Genomic DNA, 17,782 nt, shown 5'->3' with positions numbered 1-17,782 from the left:
TACATACACTAAATTGACTGTGCCTTTAAACAGCTTGGGAAGTTCCAGAAAATTATGTCATGGCTTTAGAAGCTTCAGAAAGGTTAATTGACATAATTTGAGTCAATTGGACATGTACCTGTGGATGTATTTCAAGGCGTACCTTCAAACTCAGTGCCTCTTTGCTTGACATCATGGGAAAATCAAAAGAAATCAGCCAAGACCTCAGAAAAAGAATTGTAGACCACCACAAGTCTGGTTCATCCTTGGGAGCAATTTCCAAACGCCTGAAGGTACCACGTTCATCTGTACCATCAATAGTACGCAAGTATAAACACCATGGGACCACGCAGCTGTCATACAGCTCAGGAAGGAGACACATTCGGTCTCCTAGAGATTAACGTACTTTGGTGCGAAAAGTGCAAATCAATCCCAGAACAACAGCAAAGGACCTTGTGAAGATGCTGGAGGAAACGGGTACAAAAGTATCTATATCCACAGTAAAACGAGTCCTATATCGACAACCTGAAAGGCTGCTCAGCGAGGAAGAAGCCACTGCTCCAAAACCGCCATAAAAAAGCCAGACTACGACAAAGATCGTACTTTTTGGAGAAATGTCCTCTGGTCTGATGAAACAAAAACTGTTTGGCCATAATGACCATCGTTATGTTTGGAGGAACAAGGGGGAGGCTTGCAAGCCAAAGAACACCATCCCAACCATGAAGCACAGGGGTGGCAGCATCATGTTGTTGGGGGTGCTTTGCTGCAGGAGGGACTGGTGCACTTCACAAAATAGCTGGCATCATGAGGGAGGAAAATGATGTGGATATATTGAAGCAGCATCTCAAGACATCAGTCAGGAAGTTAATGCTTGGTCGCAAATGGGTCTTCCAAACGGACAATGACCCCAACCATACTTCCAAAGTTGTGGCAAAATGGCTTAAGGACAGCAAAGTCAAGGTATTGGAGTGGCCATCACAAAGCCCTGACCTCAATCCTATAGAACATTTGTGGACAGAACTGAAAAAGCGTGTACGAGCAAGGAGGCCTACAACATAATGTCACACCAGCTCTGTCAGGAGGAATGGGCCAAAATTCACCCAACGTATTGTGGGAAGCTTGTGGAAGGCTACCCAAAACATTTGACCCAAGTTAAATAATTTAAAGGCAATGCTACCAAATACTAATTGAGTGTATGTAAACTTCTGACCTACTGGGAATGTGATGAAAGAAATAAAAGCTGAAATAAATCATTCTCTCTACTATTATTCTGACATTTCACATTCTTAAAATAAAGTGGTGATCCAAACTGACCTAAGACAGGGAATTTGTACTTCGATTAAATGTCAGGAATTGTGAAAAAATTACTTTAAATGTATTTGGCTAAGGTGTATGTAAACTTCCGACTCCAACTGTACATGCTTCCACTTTTCAGAATAAGAAAACATTATGTTGAGTCTGGTATTATTCCTGTATTAGGGTATACATCTTGCCTCATAGAATGGCTGTACTGGCTGTACTTAAAGTTGTACTTAAAGTAATATAGTTGGAATATTATGCACATACATTCTCTTTACAATGGTTTCTGTGAACCTATAGCAGGCTGTGTTTTCTACCAATTCTTTCTCTTTTCCGGTATCTTAACTCGGCCCCTATGCTCCACACACAGATGCAGTATAGACTCTCTATCAGAAGTAAAGGAGTGTAACAAATTGACTGAAACAAGCTTTCAGTCCCCAGTAAATCAATGGGCGGGATGAAATTAACATAAATTCCCTTATTACTGCGAGCAGCCTGGGACACACTCCCATCAATTCACCAGAGAAAGGAGAGGGGGGGAGGAGAGGAATAAAGGGGGAGAAAGAGGAGGGGGGAAAGGAGGAGGAGAGGAAAAAGAGGGGGAGGAGGATAGAGGAAGGAAAAAGAGGAGGACAAGGGGAGGAGAGGATAAAAGAGAGGAGGGTATACCCATCTGCACCTCGCTGATTCATATTACTCAGTGTATTTTCCATTGTTCCTCCCTCCTTCTGTCCATCCCTGCCTCTCCATCTCTCACTTATTCACGCTATCTCTGTCAGCTTCCATCTCCTTAATCGCTCTTTCTCTTTCTATCCCATATCCTCACTTTTGAATCTTGATCTTCAAACTCCATCAATTAACTTTTATATCAAATGATTATCTTCCATCTCATCACTAAATGAGACCACATCTAATTATTGCAGCAACCTAGATGAAAACAATGACCTCTTTTCACATCTCGTAGGCAGGGCAGTTTGCCCCCATTTTAGACATTCTAGACTGCTGATAAAATATTTTTGTTTGATCAGTTTCCATGAATTAAGTGAAAAACACAAGGGAATGAATGTGGAACCCTGTGTTGTTCGTCTGCTGTATTTTCTTCAAGGGATATGAAGCGCAGACCCTGTACAATATGTACAACCCATAGAAACATGCAATGGTTTGGAGCAGGTGCTGTGCATTTTCAGCAACAAAAAAAAAGACTAATCGATTTGATGCTCCCATGAGGTAAATTGAAACAATGTTTTGAGTCTTTGGTCTTCTAACGGTCAAAACATTGTTACAATAACACATACAGACACTTGAAATAATAGATTTGCAGGGTGCCAAGGCTTACTATACACACAGTTACGCCAGGCAGATTGATTAGGTTATTCTAATAGGGTTAAAGACATGCTCCGGTACTTTGGTGACTATAAAGTCTTTTTTAAACCTCCCACTTTGGGCTGGATGTATCAATGTGTAGTTCATACATGCATAATCCTTATTATTGTCTTGCCTTAATTAGTCACAAAATCCCTAGTTTGAAAGCAATTGTTTATCTGGGAGCTATGCTGCGCTATTTTCCCTACATTTTCCCCCCGTGTGGGCCAGCCCCTTAGCAATTCCAGTTCAACCAATGAGCTTCAGCCCCTCGCCATATGAGTGACAGCTAGCAAGATGCACATGATGCACCCACAGCAGAGCGGGAGAGAGAGCAATGACATGGTGCACATATCTGCACATATGTGACAGAGTACGTCATTTTCGGGGACCACTTTTGGCTCGTGAGCTCTACTTTCAGAACTACTGGCTGAAAAGTATACAAACATATCGGAGAATCCTTTTAATAATGTAATTAAATGCTTTACTGAAGTTTTGGACAAAAAAGTCAATACATCTCTGTGGACAGTTACAAATAACTCAACCACCCTCGCAGACTGCAATGGCTAAAATGAATTTGGGACTGCCAGTCACTACAACAAATACTAAATGTTGTTGTCACTGGTAAAGTCACTTTGATATGCTATCAAACCTCTTTGAAGACCCCCTCCCTACACAAACAGTCTAAATAGTATCTCAGGGATACAATGGTGATACTATGAGTAGCACCCATGACCATAACCAGACTGAGTCGGTGTCAACCCACTACCCACCCCCTATGTCTTGAGGGCACCATGCTGCCAGGCAGGCAGAGAGCTAGTCAGACAAGCAGGCAGAGCCATGAGTGAGCCATGAGGATCTCTTCTCCACTCACCAACTCAAAGGTCAGGACACACTGGGGGGGTTATGAGGAGAGGTAGGTGCAGTCACGACACAGCAGGACACACAAACACAAACAGAACGACAGACGTGCGTGCACACAGACACAAATACACACAGGCGCAGGAAGACAGACAGACACAGTCACACTATAACTGTCCCTTTCTCAACAACCCAACTTGAACCCCAGAGGAACGTTATGTTTAGTCTGAGATCATGTTATTTTGCACAGTCACAATGACAGCCCATGGCCATGTAAAAAACACATTTCAATTTTCACTTATTCTATGAGTCATCCAAGAGTGGGCACAGGAAGTGGCTTGGATTATACATAAAATAAATAGTGGCAGACCATATGACGTAACATGCCACGCATGATGACAAATGATGAGGATGACGCAAAATGGCCGCCACCCAAGGCAGTTGGGGGGCGAAGATTCCTTTATGTCTGTCAGAAGCCTGACCAATGAGCTGCTCCGAAGGCAATGTTCTGAGGCCAAACAAACACATATGACAATTGTGGAATTTTGGGTAACAATTAATTGTCATGCAAATGACCAAGGTAAATGTTGTAATTCTTTTCCATTTTATTTATTTTTTAAGCTTGTAATGTATCATAATGCATCTTTGAAAATGACCTACGCCATACCTAATCAATACAGCACAGCTTCGGTGACACCCTGTCGCAAAAACAAATGGTTTTGACAGCTTGGAACGTTTGGAATTGATGCTCCTCCTGCGCCTTTCTGCACGTAAAAAATGTTAAACGTTTATCGGGTAAATCTACTTGAAAATAAAGTTGAATGTATTACATTTACATTTAAGTCATTTAGCAGACGCTCTTATCCAGAGCGACTTACAAATGATTATGACGAGAAAAAGCAAGGTCGGTGACACGATTATACAATAATTGTGACAGCCCTACACATCAGTATTAGGAAGGCCAGCCTTCTCCTGACTACGCAAAAAAATAGAATCTATTAAGCATAGCTCCAGTCCTCGAGGGTCACGGTCCTGCTGATTTCATCTATGCCTTTTACACGAACTAGCAGCTAGCTTCCACCTGGGAAACAATACGTTCACTATGTACCCATAACCAGGGACAAACCAGCAGGACTGGGAAACTTGTGGGCCTGAGTTGTGCACTTCTGATGTAGAGAGAGAGAGAGAGAAGGAGGGAAAGAGAGCAAGAGAGAGAGAGTACAGGATAGGCAGGGACCAAGAGAGAAAGACAGGTAGAAAGAGGGAGAGCGAGAGAGAAAGAGACATATATTGGCTTGCGGTTCCTACTTTAAACCCACAGCACAAGCTGCACATTGGGCTCTGTTAATCGATGATGAGAGTCCACAAAGCGAGGGGGCATTCAAGTTGAATCTGAGCTGACGGAGCGGTTTCTATTTAACATTGTCGAATGCACCCTGTGTGTACACTGAACATACACACTTTGCACCTATGCCATTTCACCTGACTCAAAGCTCTTTCAGTATCAGGCTGTGTGTGTGTGTGTGTGTGTGTGTGTGTGTGTGTGTGTGTGTGTGTGTGTGTGTGTGTGTGTGTGTGTGTGTGTGTGTGTGTGTGTGTGTGTGTGTGTGTGTGTGTGTGTGTGTGTGTGTGTGTGTGTGTGTGTGTGTGTGTGTGTGTGTGTGTGTGTGTGTGTGTGTGTGTGTGTGAGAGAGAGTGTGAGCCTTGGGGTAAATTGAGCCAATGGCAAATTTATCAAATTGAAGTGTTTTCTTCCCAGGCGTAACGCAAGGCATTATTACTGGGATATGAGGTAACAACAGGGTCTGGCTAAAAGTGTTTAAAAAAAGTACAAAGTGTTTATTAGGTGCTAAGCCTGTGTTAGAAAATGCTTAAAATGCTTAAAAGACAAAAAGCGATTGTGATTGTGTTGAAGTGTGTTTAGGAAATAAAGATAGACATGATATAAAAAAGTAGGGTTAATACTTAATTCAGTACAGAAATGTGTAGGCGGCTTAACTTGCCCTGTCCCACGCTCGGGGTAAGTTGTGCCAAGAGAACACTTTTTTAAGACAAGCTATGTTTTATAAAATGGAATGTGTACATGAATTCTGATTATTTCTAAGCATACACAATATTCTTTTTTATCAATGTTATTAATTTAGGGGTAGACCAACTTTAATATTGCAGATAGATTGTAATTGTAATCAATGTAATTGTCTGCATCACTTCCAATCCCCCATATTTTTTTGGTGTATATTTTCCTATATTATTTTCCCCTAACCCTACCATCCCTCCCCTAATTAGAGTAACAGACAACAACACTTAGGCTTCTACTTCCAGCGTATACAGATGAAGTCGGAAGTTTACATACACCTTAGCCAAATACATTTAAACTCAGTTTTTCACAATTCCTGACATTTAATCCTAGTAAAAGGTTAGTTAGGATCACCACTTTATTTTAAGAATGTGAAATGTCAGAATAATAGTAGAGAGAATTATTTATTTCAGCTTTTATTTCTTTCATCACATTCCCAGTGGGTCAGAAGTTTACATACACTCAATTAGTATTTGGTAGCATTGCCTTTAAAATGTTTAACTTGGGTCAAATGTTTTGGGTAGCCTTCCACAAGCTTCCCACAACAAGTTGTCCCATTCCTCCTGACAGAGCTGGTGTAACTGAGTCAGGTTTGTAGGCCTCCTTGCTCGCACACGCTTTCTCAGTTCTGCCCACAAATTTTCTATAGGCTTGAGGTCAGGGCTTTGTGATGGCCACTCCAATACCTTGACTTTCTTGTCCTTAAGCCATTTTGCCACAACTTTGGAAGTATGCTTGGGGTCATTGTCCATTTGGAAGACCCATTTGCAACCAAGCTTTAACTTCCTGACTGATGTCTTGAGATGTTGCTTCAATATATCCACATAATATTCCTCCCTCATGATGCCATCTATTTTGTGAAGTGCACCAGTCCCTCCTGCAGCAAAGCACCCACACAACATGATGCTGCCACCCCCGTGCTTCACGGTTGGGATGGTGTTCTTCAGCTTGCAAGCCTCCCCCTTTTTGCTCCAAACATAATGATGGTCATTTTGGCCAAGTTCTATTTTTGTTCCATCAGACCAGAGGACATTTCTCCAAAAAGTACGATCTTTGTCCCCATGTGCAGTTGCAAACCGTAGTCTGGCGTTTTTATGGCGGTTTTGGAGCTGTGTCTTCTTCCTTGATGAGCAGTCTTTCAGGTTATGTCGATATAGGACTCGTTTTACAGTGGAAATAGAGACTTTTGTACCTGTTTCCTCCAGCATCTTCACAAGGTCCTTTGCTGTTGTTCTGGGATTGATTTGCACTTTTCGCACCAAAGTACGTTCATCTCTAGGAGACAGAACACGTCTCCTTCCTGAGCAATATGATGGCTGCGTGGTTCCCATGGTGTTTATACTTGCATACTATTGTTTGTACAGATGAACTTGGTACCTTCAGGCATTTGGAGGTCTTGGCTGAGTTCTTTTGATTTTCCCATGATGTCAAGCAAAGAGGCACTGAATTTGAAGGTAGGCCTTGAAATACATCCACAGGTACACCTCCAATTGACTCAAATGATGTCAATTGGCCTATCAGAAGCTTCTAAAGCCATGACATCATTTTCTGGAATTTTCCAAGCTGTTTAAAGGTACAGTCGACTTTGTGTATGTAAACTTCTGACCCACTGGAATTGTGATACAGGGAATTATAAGTGAAATAATCTGTCTGTAAACAATTGTTGGAAGAATGACTTGTGTCATGCACAAAGTGATGTCCTAACCGACTTGCCAAAACTACAGTTTGTTAACAAGACATTTGTGGAGCGATTGAGAAATTAGTTTTAATGACTCCAACCTAAGTGTATGTAAACTCCGACTTCAACTGTACATACTATATACATTTTACAGACACAGTATATTTTACATTATAAACTAGGTGGTTGTTATGGGATTTTTATGAATAATGACTAAATTGTGTATACATGTCACGTTCCTGACCTGTTTTCTGTTGTTTGGTATGTGTTTAATTGGTCAGGGCGTGAGTTTTGGGTAGGTAGTCTATATTATGTGTTTTCTATGTTGGATTAATGGGTTGCCTGGTATGGCTCTCAATTAGAGGCAGGTGTTTGGCGTTTCCTCTAATTGAGAGTCATATTAAGGTAGGTTGTTTCACATTGTTCGTTGTGGGTGGTTGTCTTCCGTGTCTGTGTATGTTGCGCCACACGGGACTGTTTCGGTATGTTTGTTCGTTCGGTTTTTGTGTAGTCTGTTTTCCCTGTTTGTGCGTTCTTCGTGTTACATGTAAGTTCTTAAGTTTAGGTCTGTTTAGTTCGTTTTGTTATTTTGTAAATCCTTCCAAGTGTTTGTTTTCGTGTTTCGTCGTTTGTTTTAATAAATCATTATGTATTCACAACCCGCTGCAATTTGGTCAAATCCTTGCTACTCCTCTTCGGATGAGGAGAAGGAGGAAGCCCGTTACAGAACCACCCACCAAACCCGGATCAAGCAGCGGGTAAACGGACAGCGCACGAAACAGGATTTCTGGTCTTGGGAGGAAATCATGGAAGGAAAAGGACCATGGGCTAAAGTTGGAGTAAATCGCCACCCATGGGAACAGCTGGAGGCTGGTATGTGTTTAATTGGTCAGGGCGTGAGTTTTGGGTAGGTAGTCTATATTATGTGTTTTCTATGTTGGATTAATGGGTTGCCTGGTATGGCTCTCAATTAGAGGCAGGTGTTTGGCGTTTCCTCTAATTGAGAGTCATATTAAGGTAGGTTGTTTCACATTGTTCGTTGTGGGTGGTTGTCTTCCGTGTCTGTGTATGTTGCGCCACACGGGACTGTTTCGGTATGTTTGTTCGTTCGGTTTTTGTGTAGTCTGTTTTCCCTGTTTGTGCGTTCTTCGTGTTACATGTAAGTTCTTAAGTTTAGGTCTGTTTAGTTCGTTTTGTTATTTTGTAAATCCTTCCAAGTGTTTGTTTTCGTGTTTCGTCGTTTGTTTTAATAAATCATTATGTATTCACAACCCGCTGCAATTTGGTCAAATCCTTGCTACTCCTCTTCGGATGAGGAGAAGGAGGAAGCCCGTTACAGAACCACCCACCAAACCCGGATCAAGCAGCGGGTAAACGGACAGCGCACGAAACAGGATTTCTGGTCTTGGGAGGAAATCATGGAAGGAAAAGGACCATGGGCTAAAGTTGGAGTAAATCGCCACCCATGGGAACAGCTGGAGGCAGCTCGGAGAGCGGAGGAAACCGGAGAGAGGAACCGGCGTTATGAGGGGACGCGTCTAGCACGGAAGCCCGAAAAGCCCGCAAGTACAACCCCAAAATTTCTTGGGGGGGGGGGGGGGGGGGAGGATAAGAGGTAGTGGGTCTAGGGCAGGTAGGAGACCTGCGCCCACTTCCCAGGCTAACCGTGGAGAGCGGGAGTACGGGCAGACACCGTGTTACGCAGTAGAGCGCACGGTGTCTCCTGTAGGTGTGCATAGCCCGGTGCGGGTTATTCCACCTCCCCGCACTGGTAGGGCTAGAATGAGCATTGAGCCAAGTGCCATGAAGCCGGCTCTACATATCTGGCCACCTGTACGTCTCCTTGGGCCGGCTTACATGGCACCAGCCTTACGCATGGTGTCCCCGGTTCGCCTACATAGCCCAGTGCGGGTTATTCCATCTCCCCGCACTGGTCAGGCGACGGTGAGCATACAACCAGGTAAGGTTGGGCAGGTTCAGTGCTCAAGGGAGCCAGTACGCCTACACGGTCCGGTATATCCGGCGCCACCTTCCCGCCCCAGCTCAGTACCACCAGTGCCTACACCACGCACCAGGCTTCCAGTGCGTCTCCAGAGTCCTGTTCCTCCTCCACGCACTCTCCCTGTGGTGCGTGTCTCAAGCTCAGTGCCTCCAGTTTCGGCACCACGCATCAAGCCTCCTGTGCGTCTCCAGAGCCCTGTACGCACTGTTCCTTCTCCCCGCACTCGCCCTGAGGTGCGTGCCCTCAGCCCGGTACCTCCAGTTCCGGTACCACGCACCAGTCCTATAGTGCGCATCGAGAGTCCAGTGTGCCCTGTTCCTGCTCCCCGCACTAGCCTTGAGGTGCGTGTCTCCAGTCCGGTACCACCAGTTCCGGCACCACGCACCAGGCCTACTGTGCGCCTCAGCAGGTCAGAGTCGGCTGTCTGCCCAACGCCGCCTGCACTGCTCGTCTGCCCAACGCCGCCTGAGCCATCTGTCTGCCCAGCGCCTTCTGAGCCATCTGTCTGCCCAGCGCCTTCTGAGCCATCTGTCTGCCCAGCGCCTTCTGAGCCATCTGTCTGCCCAGCGCCTTCTGAGCCATCCGTCTGCCCAGCGCCTTCTGAGCCACTCAGTCAGCTACCTCTCTGTCCGGAGCTACCTCTCTGTCCTGAGCTACCTCTCTGTCCTGAGCTGTCTCCTCTATGTAGGAGGGGCCTTAGTGAAGGTTCCTGGACCATGGTCGGGGGCGAGGGTCGCCACTCAAAGGACGCGAAGGAGAGGGACAAAGACAGTGGTGGAGTGGTGTCCTCGTCCACCGCCGGAGCCGCCACCGCGGACAGATGCCCACCCAGACCCTCCCCTTGAGTTGTAGGGGTGCGCCCGGAGTTCGCACCTTGAGGGGGGGGTTCTGTCACGTTCCTGACCTGTTTTCTGTTTGGTATGTGTTTAATTGGTCAGGGCGTGAGTTTTGGGTGGGTAGTCTATGTTATGTGTTTTCTATGTTTGGTTAATGGGTTGCCTGGTATGGCTCTCAATTAGAGGCAGGTGTTTGGCGTTTCCTCTAATTGAGAGTCATATTAAGGTAGGTTGTTTCACATTGTTTGTTGTGGGTGGTTGTCTTCCGTGTCTGTGTATGTTGCGCCACACGGGACTGTTTCGGGATGTTTGTTCGTTCGGTTTTTGTGTAGTCTGTTTTCCCTGTTCGTGCGTTCTTCGTGTTACATGTAAGTTCTTAAGTTTAGGTCTGTTTAGTTCGTTTTGTTATTTTGTAAATCCTTCCAAGTGTTTGTTTTCGTGTTTCGTCGTTTGTTTTAATAAATCATTATGTATTCACAACCCGCTGCAATTTGGTCAAATCCATGCTACTCCTCTTCGGATGAGGAGAAGGAGGAAGCCCGTTACAATACATGTAACTTAGAACTATAACTAAACAGAGTACTACTATGTTACTGTATGGATGTATGAATCTTATTATAATCATAATACTGAATATAATGTGTGTAGTTTTAGTCAAGAATTAGAACAAGGACTTTCTGTTCCTTGTTAGAAACGAATGGAGTTATCATCAGACAGGCTGGAATGATGTGTTCCTTACAGGAAATTCTGTCTCTATCCAGGGAGGGGAGAGACCTTAGGCTGGTTGTAGATTGTTTAACAGGTGGCAGACAATGTGAGGAGGCTGTGAACTGTATTGCCATTTTATCCGAGAGGAGGAAGGACATTTTAAAACCTATGACGTCATTATTATTATATAACCTGATGTAAATTGTACTATGATCAGTACTCTCGAGAATAAACGCTATTGATTGATTTTGAGACTGGTTTCTGTCCATTTTATGCTAATAAGTATCTTACAAATTCTTATGAATGGGCAGAGTGTTTTAATTGAACATATAGGAATTCAATTCCTTTAACAATTTGAACATATAGGAATTAAATTCCTTTAACAGTGGTATAAACTGGGTGGTTCCCTTAATGCTGATAGTCATGGTATATCAGACCATATACCACGGGTATGACAAATTTTTTTTTTACTGTTCTAATTATGTTGGTAACCAGTTTATAATAGCAATAAGGCACCTTGGGGAATTTTGGTATATGGCCAATATACCACGGGTAAGGGCTGTATCCAGGCACTCCGTGTTGCGTCATATGCCACACACCCTCATGCCTTATTGCTTTAATAGTTATCTTTTGTTTGTTTTTAGTCCCCGCGTTCAGCTCCACTCAACCCCTCCCATCTATCTCTGAACACCATCCAGTCTTGATTTCTATTTGCCATATATTTTTTAACTGTGCTGTGATAATTCACAAAAGTTCTGAACCTTTCTATTCTCATAGACTCTACATATTGTACATGAAAAAAAATATTATTATATTATCGATCGATTGACTATGACTTTTGAAATCACCCAGCAGCGCTATTTGCAGGGGTAAACGCTGCAATTCTTAAGCCATTCCTGACCCTGCGACGAAAAACGAGCTACATATGGACGGTACCAAAACGAATTATCGAATGATTCTGTCTCTTTGCAGCAAAATCTGCAGAGCTGGGATGGTTGTAACCCCCCATATGCAGACATATTTGTTGGAAAGAATACTATATTTCCCTTGACGGAGTGATGCTGAATAAAAAAAAATGCCTCAACTCTCCCTTACATGTTTCAATCATTTTCAAGTTTTATTGTCACATGACCTAACCACTGTAGACACTGGTGAATACTGTCAGCTGTTGCTAAGTTGATCAATGATATATATAAGCCACTATCCTGGTGTTGCAAGCACCATGCTCTACCAACTGAGCTACAGAGGACCAACATTCCCTGTTTCCTATTTTCAAAAACCTCCAAAATGTCTGAAAATATCTCAAAATAGATTATTTGGACCAAAGGATCGGCATAGCTGCCTCAGCCTGAGTGGCTTCATTTCCTTATGTGAATCATCCCATTGGGAACAGTTCACACACAGTCAGCATAAACAAGACTGTTCTCTCTATCACTAGTGAAGTCTGTCATATTTACCATCACGCTTGGGACCTCGGGCAGTACTGTGGTTTTCACCTCATCGAGTGCTCGTGGTTGCCTGTATCGGCGTGACTGTGTATTTTGAATATAAACTTTTACCGTGACAGTTTCGAATGATGATGTTACAATGAAAGCAGTGCACGCACAGCATTAGCAGAGAGCAGAGATCTTTATCTCACGGTGGTAAATCAAGCACAACCTCCCAGTGAATGCATACAGCATACTACTCATATCCTGGTGCTATTTCAGGTACTGTCCCTACGCAAAGTCTGTCGCTGCTCAGATCCTGTCAAAAGCCAAGCCCAGGGAACATCGGAGAAAGAGATAGATCAAAGCATCCGAGGATAACTCCAATTCCTCTCTACTGTCACCAGAGGAATTTCACATTGAAAGAAGCCATTTTCTGCAAACACTGACGGGTGAGAACAAAGTGTAAAGTGCTGTGTACAACAACAAGAACGAAAGGCAGAGAGTTACTCTAGGGGCTGAGGGAGACAAAACATCTGATTCCAGATTGAGTTGATGTCAACTCATTAGAATTTTTGTGAGCAATTTGTCCTTTATTCTGTACAATTTTTTAAAATGTTTTGTCTGTTCATCTCGACACAACAACTGACTTGAATAAATACATGTGAATTACAGGTCAACATTTCCATGTATTATTTATTTACCTTACTATCGCATAGGTTCATGCCTCAGGACTGGTATGCTAGTCTACATAAAATCTCCAAAGACTACATAAAATTTCCCAACTGATGAAACTGCAATTTAAAAAATAAAATCCCCCAACTGATGAAACTGCAAATTCAAGGAGATTAAAAAAACTATTTATTTTTTTGAAATTTTAACCCGTTTTTCCTCCCCAATTGGTAGTTACAGTCTTGTCCCATCGCTCCAACTCCTGTACGGTCTGCTGCGGGAGCTATGTCGAGAATCTGAATCCGTAGTGACGCCTCTAACACTGCGACGCAGTGCCTTAGACCGCTGCGCCACTCGAAAGGAGAAAACAATATTCTTAACCATGTCTAAATAATACACACAAATCCACTACTATCAAGCCCTCCGCTGCCCTCTCCTCGTAGCAACAGTAGACAGATCTTACACATGCATCAATATTACATGGTTCCAATACTTCAAGTCTGGTTGGCACCAGCAGAGAGAGCAGGACATGGGAGACAACCCCCTAGGTACAACCTTGAGTTCAGACTAGGGCTGTTGCAGTGACTGTATTACCGCCACACCGGCAGTAATGAGTCATGAGCGCAGTAACATTCCATGTGACCGTTGAGTCACGGTAATCTCCTCTTATGCTGAATATGCTTTGGAAGTACCCAACTTGCTAACAACCATCGGGTCCTACTCAGGGCTCTAGTGTCCCTCTTACCACTCTGACATCAATGCAAATCCAGTCAAAAATCACATCAAACACTTATCATCTAAACACGATCTTGCTTTTAAAACTCACCTCACTGTGATGATCAGTTTGAAGAAAGACGTTCAACAACAGGTTGAAACTGAGTGTAAAACATGGTCGTTGTGGATGTTGTTTCAAAGCCTAACAAAACAAAATGGACAGTACTTTCTATGGTGATGATTACTTCAAAACATCCATACGCATAGGCTTATGAGCCCACAAAAACAGAATTACAATTATGATTGTTTATTTTTTATTTTCTTTAACCTTTATTTAACATTGTGCCGTTATACAATACATAGCCTACAGAAAAACAAAACAATTACTTACAGTTTTTTACGATTGCTTACACACTAAAATGTAACTTTTCCCACAATTAGCAAAACCTTACACTCAAGGAGCAAAACACAAGGCTAGATTTGCACAACTGTAAGCACATTGTCAGCTTCACACTATTTGCAAAACATTACACACAGTGATTTGCAAAACACTAAACACACTTGTATACATCAGACACAGAAGCATATCATGATGTCACTTCCTTGCAATTCCAAAGCACTGACTGTCAAATTACCACACCTATGAGCCAATCTGTTAAACACAGCCATCAGGTGCACAAACACATGATTGCTAAATTGTAGACACACCAATCAGGTTTAAGCACTATAAAAATGCAGCAGGTAGGTTCACCTGCCTTCAACCAAAATGGAAGGAGTCAGAAGAAGAGTGAGGGTGAGAGGAGGAGTACACAGAGGAGGAGAAGGAGGTAGAGGAAGAGGCTGAGCCAGAGGTCAAGGAAGACCTGAAGCAGGAGGAGAACGTGCACAAAGAAGAGGACCAAACTTATCAAATGACATTCGTGCAACACTAGTGGACCATGTTGTGGAAATATCATTGGCCACAGGGCTACAGGGCAACGTGGGGGTAACATCACCCTTTGCACTGCCATTTCACAGCATGGGGTTGTCCTCCGTCATGCCAAAATGGGCCCTTACAACACACCTCACATTCTCGCATTTTTGGACCGATTGCTCCACATCGTCACAGCAGGTAATGAAATGCACCAGATGCAATACACGGTCATCTGGGACAATGTGTCATTCCACCGCTCTGCTTTGGTCCAGAACTGGTTTCAACACCATCCATAGTTGACAGTACTATACCTTCCACCATACTCTCCGTTTCTAAACCCTATCGAAGAGTTTTTCTCTGCATGGCGGTAGGTTTACGGTCTCCAGCCCCAGGCTCAGGTACCCCTCATTCAGGCCATGGAGGACGCCTGTGACCAAGTCGACGCCGCAGCTGTGCAGGGATGGATTCGACATGCAAGACGGTTCTTCCCGCGTTGTCTTGCTAATGACGATATTGCTTGTGATGATGAAATTCTCTGGCCAGATCCAGCTAGGCGAAGAGATAATGTATAGTTTACTGTAGTATTTTCTGTACAATATTGTCAGTTTTTTTCAGATTATTTTTTGTTTGTTGTAATTTACTGTAATTGTAACCTGTACTGGATGCAGTATTGTACGTTTGTCTGTTTGCTGAGCTAACAGTGTTCTGCACACTACTGTAGTAGCATAAAAACTGGGACATGTTTTGTTGTGATTCTCCATGTTGACATGTTGTCTGATTTGGGTATATGGAGAGAAATAAATGATATTTTCCTCAGTATGCAGCATTGGTCTTGTGTAGTGTTTGTATAGTTGCACTTTCTCTGTGTACTTCATTTACAGTACTCTAATCACTGACAATTAGACTTGCTAAAAGTGTTTTAGGTTAGCAACAGCAGTGTGTAACTGGTTCAAAAAGATTGAAGTCATATGAAATGTGTATGGTAACAAAATATAATTTATGAAGTTGTGTATAGTTTTGACAAAAGTGTTCCATTTTGCAAATGATCTGAAGTGTTGTGCTACTTTGGTGTAGGGTTGTGCTAATTGTGTGTAGGGTTTTGACAAACCGGGCCCTGTTTTCAAAATTGTGCTTAAACAATTGAAAAAAACTAAGATGTCTTTGGTAAATAATTGGTACCCCAAAATACTCAAATTAACAAATTGAAGTAATTGCCTTTGAATGTGGACTGTATTATTAATTATGCTGGATGGACTGGTTACTTTATGCTATGGTCCAAAATGTCTAACCACGAGTCAGGGAGAGAACATATAGGCCTTGGCGATGCTGTTGGTTCATTGATTGTGCAGGGCGGCTTACAGAGTTAGCCTACAATTGTAGTTATAGTGAATTTGTATTTGATTTTGAATAGCCTATTAATAGGGCATTTTCATAATTAATTGGGTGACACATTACCTTTAGCTATACAGCATATCTCCCCAAAAATGCTCTTCCATCTCCTCTCTCTCCTTTATTCCTTTCTAGAGCATGCAGGGGGGCTGTCAACAGTTTAGTCACGCCTGCTCCCGCTCCCCTTCTCTGGCGCTCGAGGGCGCCAGGCTGCCCATTACGCACACCTGCCACCATTACACACACCTGTACTCCATCATTATGCACACTTGTCACCATTACATGCATCGGCGCTTCATTGGACTCACCTGGACTCCATGACTTTATTGATTGCCTCCTTTATATCTGTCTATTCCTTCCGTTTGATCCCCATGTCAGCATTAATGTCGTTATGTTTCCCTTGTCCAGATGCTGTCCGTGTTTCGTTTCATGTCTGTTATTTATTCAATATTCACTCCCTGTACTTGCTTCTCGTCTCCCAGCATCTGTCCTCACAATGACGTAGCGCATAGCCAGATCAATCTTTTGCATGACAATAAACTGCTGACAAAATGTCATGACCACCACAGCCCTAGTTCAGACCAGTCAGGCATTCATCTAGCCACAGAGAGAGGGACACACACACACACATACAAACACAAACAAATGCACACACACAAGAACAAACACACACATTTTTTAAATTTTAATTACAGTATGTCAAATATGCCCTTTTCCTCATGGTTATAAATTATTTCTCTGTATTATTGCGAGTTAATGTACACCCACTCCTACAGACCAACTGTAAAACATAGTGCAAAGGAATGATGGCCCTCTCACCCTAACTGTGAAACATTATAAATCCACCCAGAGCGACACGTACATTTATGCTCCTACTCTACCAGTGCCAGCACCAGCACCACCCACATAGCCCTTATTTCCATACACAGTAGTCAAGTGCCCGGTGGCCATTTTCCTCTAGGAGGTGCTACTCTCTGCACTCTCCATTTCTGCACTTGAGCATGTTTCTCCTAAGGGGAAATGACAGGGGGTGCATGCCCGTGCAGATTTTCCGACGTGAGTAGAGATCATACATGCATGCACACGCCCAAACGCACACACACACACACAAACCCCGGAGTCCGAATGTAGGTCAATGACTTCATTTTACAAGGATAAGGAGAAACTGTGATAGACCGACTCTGTACCACACACTTCTATAATAAAAGAGTGTACCAAATTAGCAGTAGAGGCTTTCTGAACAAAACTGAATGGTTCCATAGGAACTCACTGATACTTATGCAACACGCTATCTGGAATCCATTTCCCTGAATGGGTAACCCAGTGACATCCTACATTATATTAATACTACCTCAGGTGAAGAGCAACAATAGCTAACAAAGATTTTTGAGTAAAATGCCCATTCAAACACCCTAAAAGTCCTGTCTATCTCTTATCTCTAACCGTCTCTTTTCACTGCAATAGTCTGGTTTTGTGACTGCACCACAGTGCAGGCAGGCGAAGCACCCGGCTCTCTTCACTCCCCTCGTCTGTTAATAATATTCCTCCTCTCAAGACAGGAGTGGAGAGGATTGGAGAGCTGACAGCAGCCAGGTACAGTATAGTTGTCTGAAGAGCCTGCCAGGGATGGGTGATCCCTCTGCAGTAGCTTCTGCTGCAGTAGATAGAGAAAGAGAGGCTGAGCTGCTATGGGGGAGTGGTGGGGGGGGGGGGGGGGTATGCTGATGTGTATAAATGACGTACCCTAACCATTCTTCATAAATCATCTATTCAGCACTATTTCATTTTCAACACAGTCACTGGACAAGGCTCCACCGTAGAGGGGTCCGCTTTTATGGGTGATGAGAGCTTCTGTCTATTCTCTA

The 17,782-nt window shown here is 43.4% G+C and overlaps 1 protein-coding gene across 2 annotated transcripts in view; it reads right to left on the bottom strand.

Moving 5' to 3' along the window:
- The window catches only part of LOC129860373 (semaphorin-4G-like), an 85,700-nt gene that overhangs the window by 41,195 nt on the left and 26,723 nt on the right, over positions 1-17,782 (bottom strand). The window lies entirely within an intron of this gene.

The sequence above is a fragment of the Salvelinus fontinalis genome, chromosome 8 (assembly GCF_029448725.1).
Source record: "Salvelinus fontinalis isolate EN_2023a chromosome 8, ASM2944872v1, whole genome shotgun sequence".
In the NCBI taxonomy this organism is placed as follows: Eukaryota; Metazoa; Chordata; class Actinopteri; order Salmoniformes; family Salmonidae; genus Salvelinus; species Salvelinus fontinalis.
Note: the sequence above shows the minus strand (reverse complement) of the source record. Positions and strands in the feature narration are given on the sequence as shown.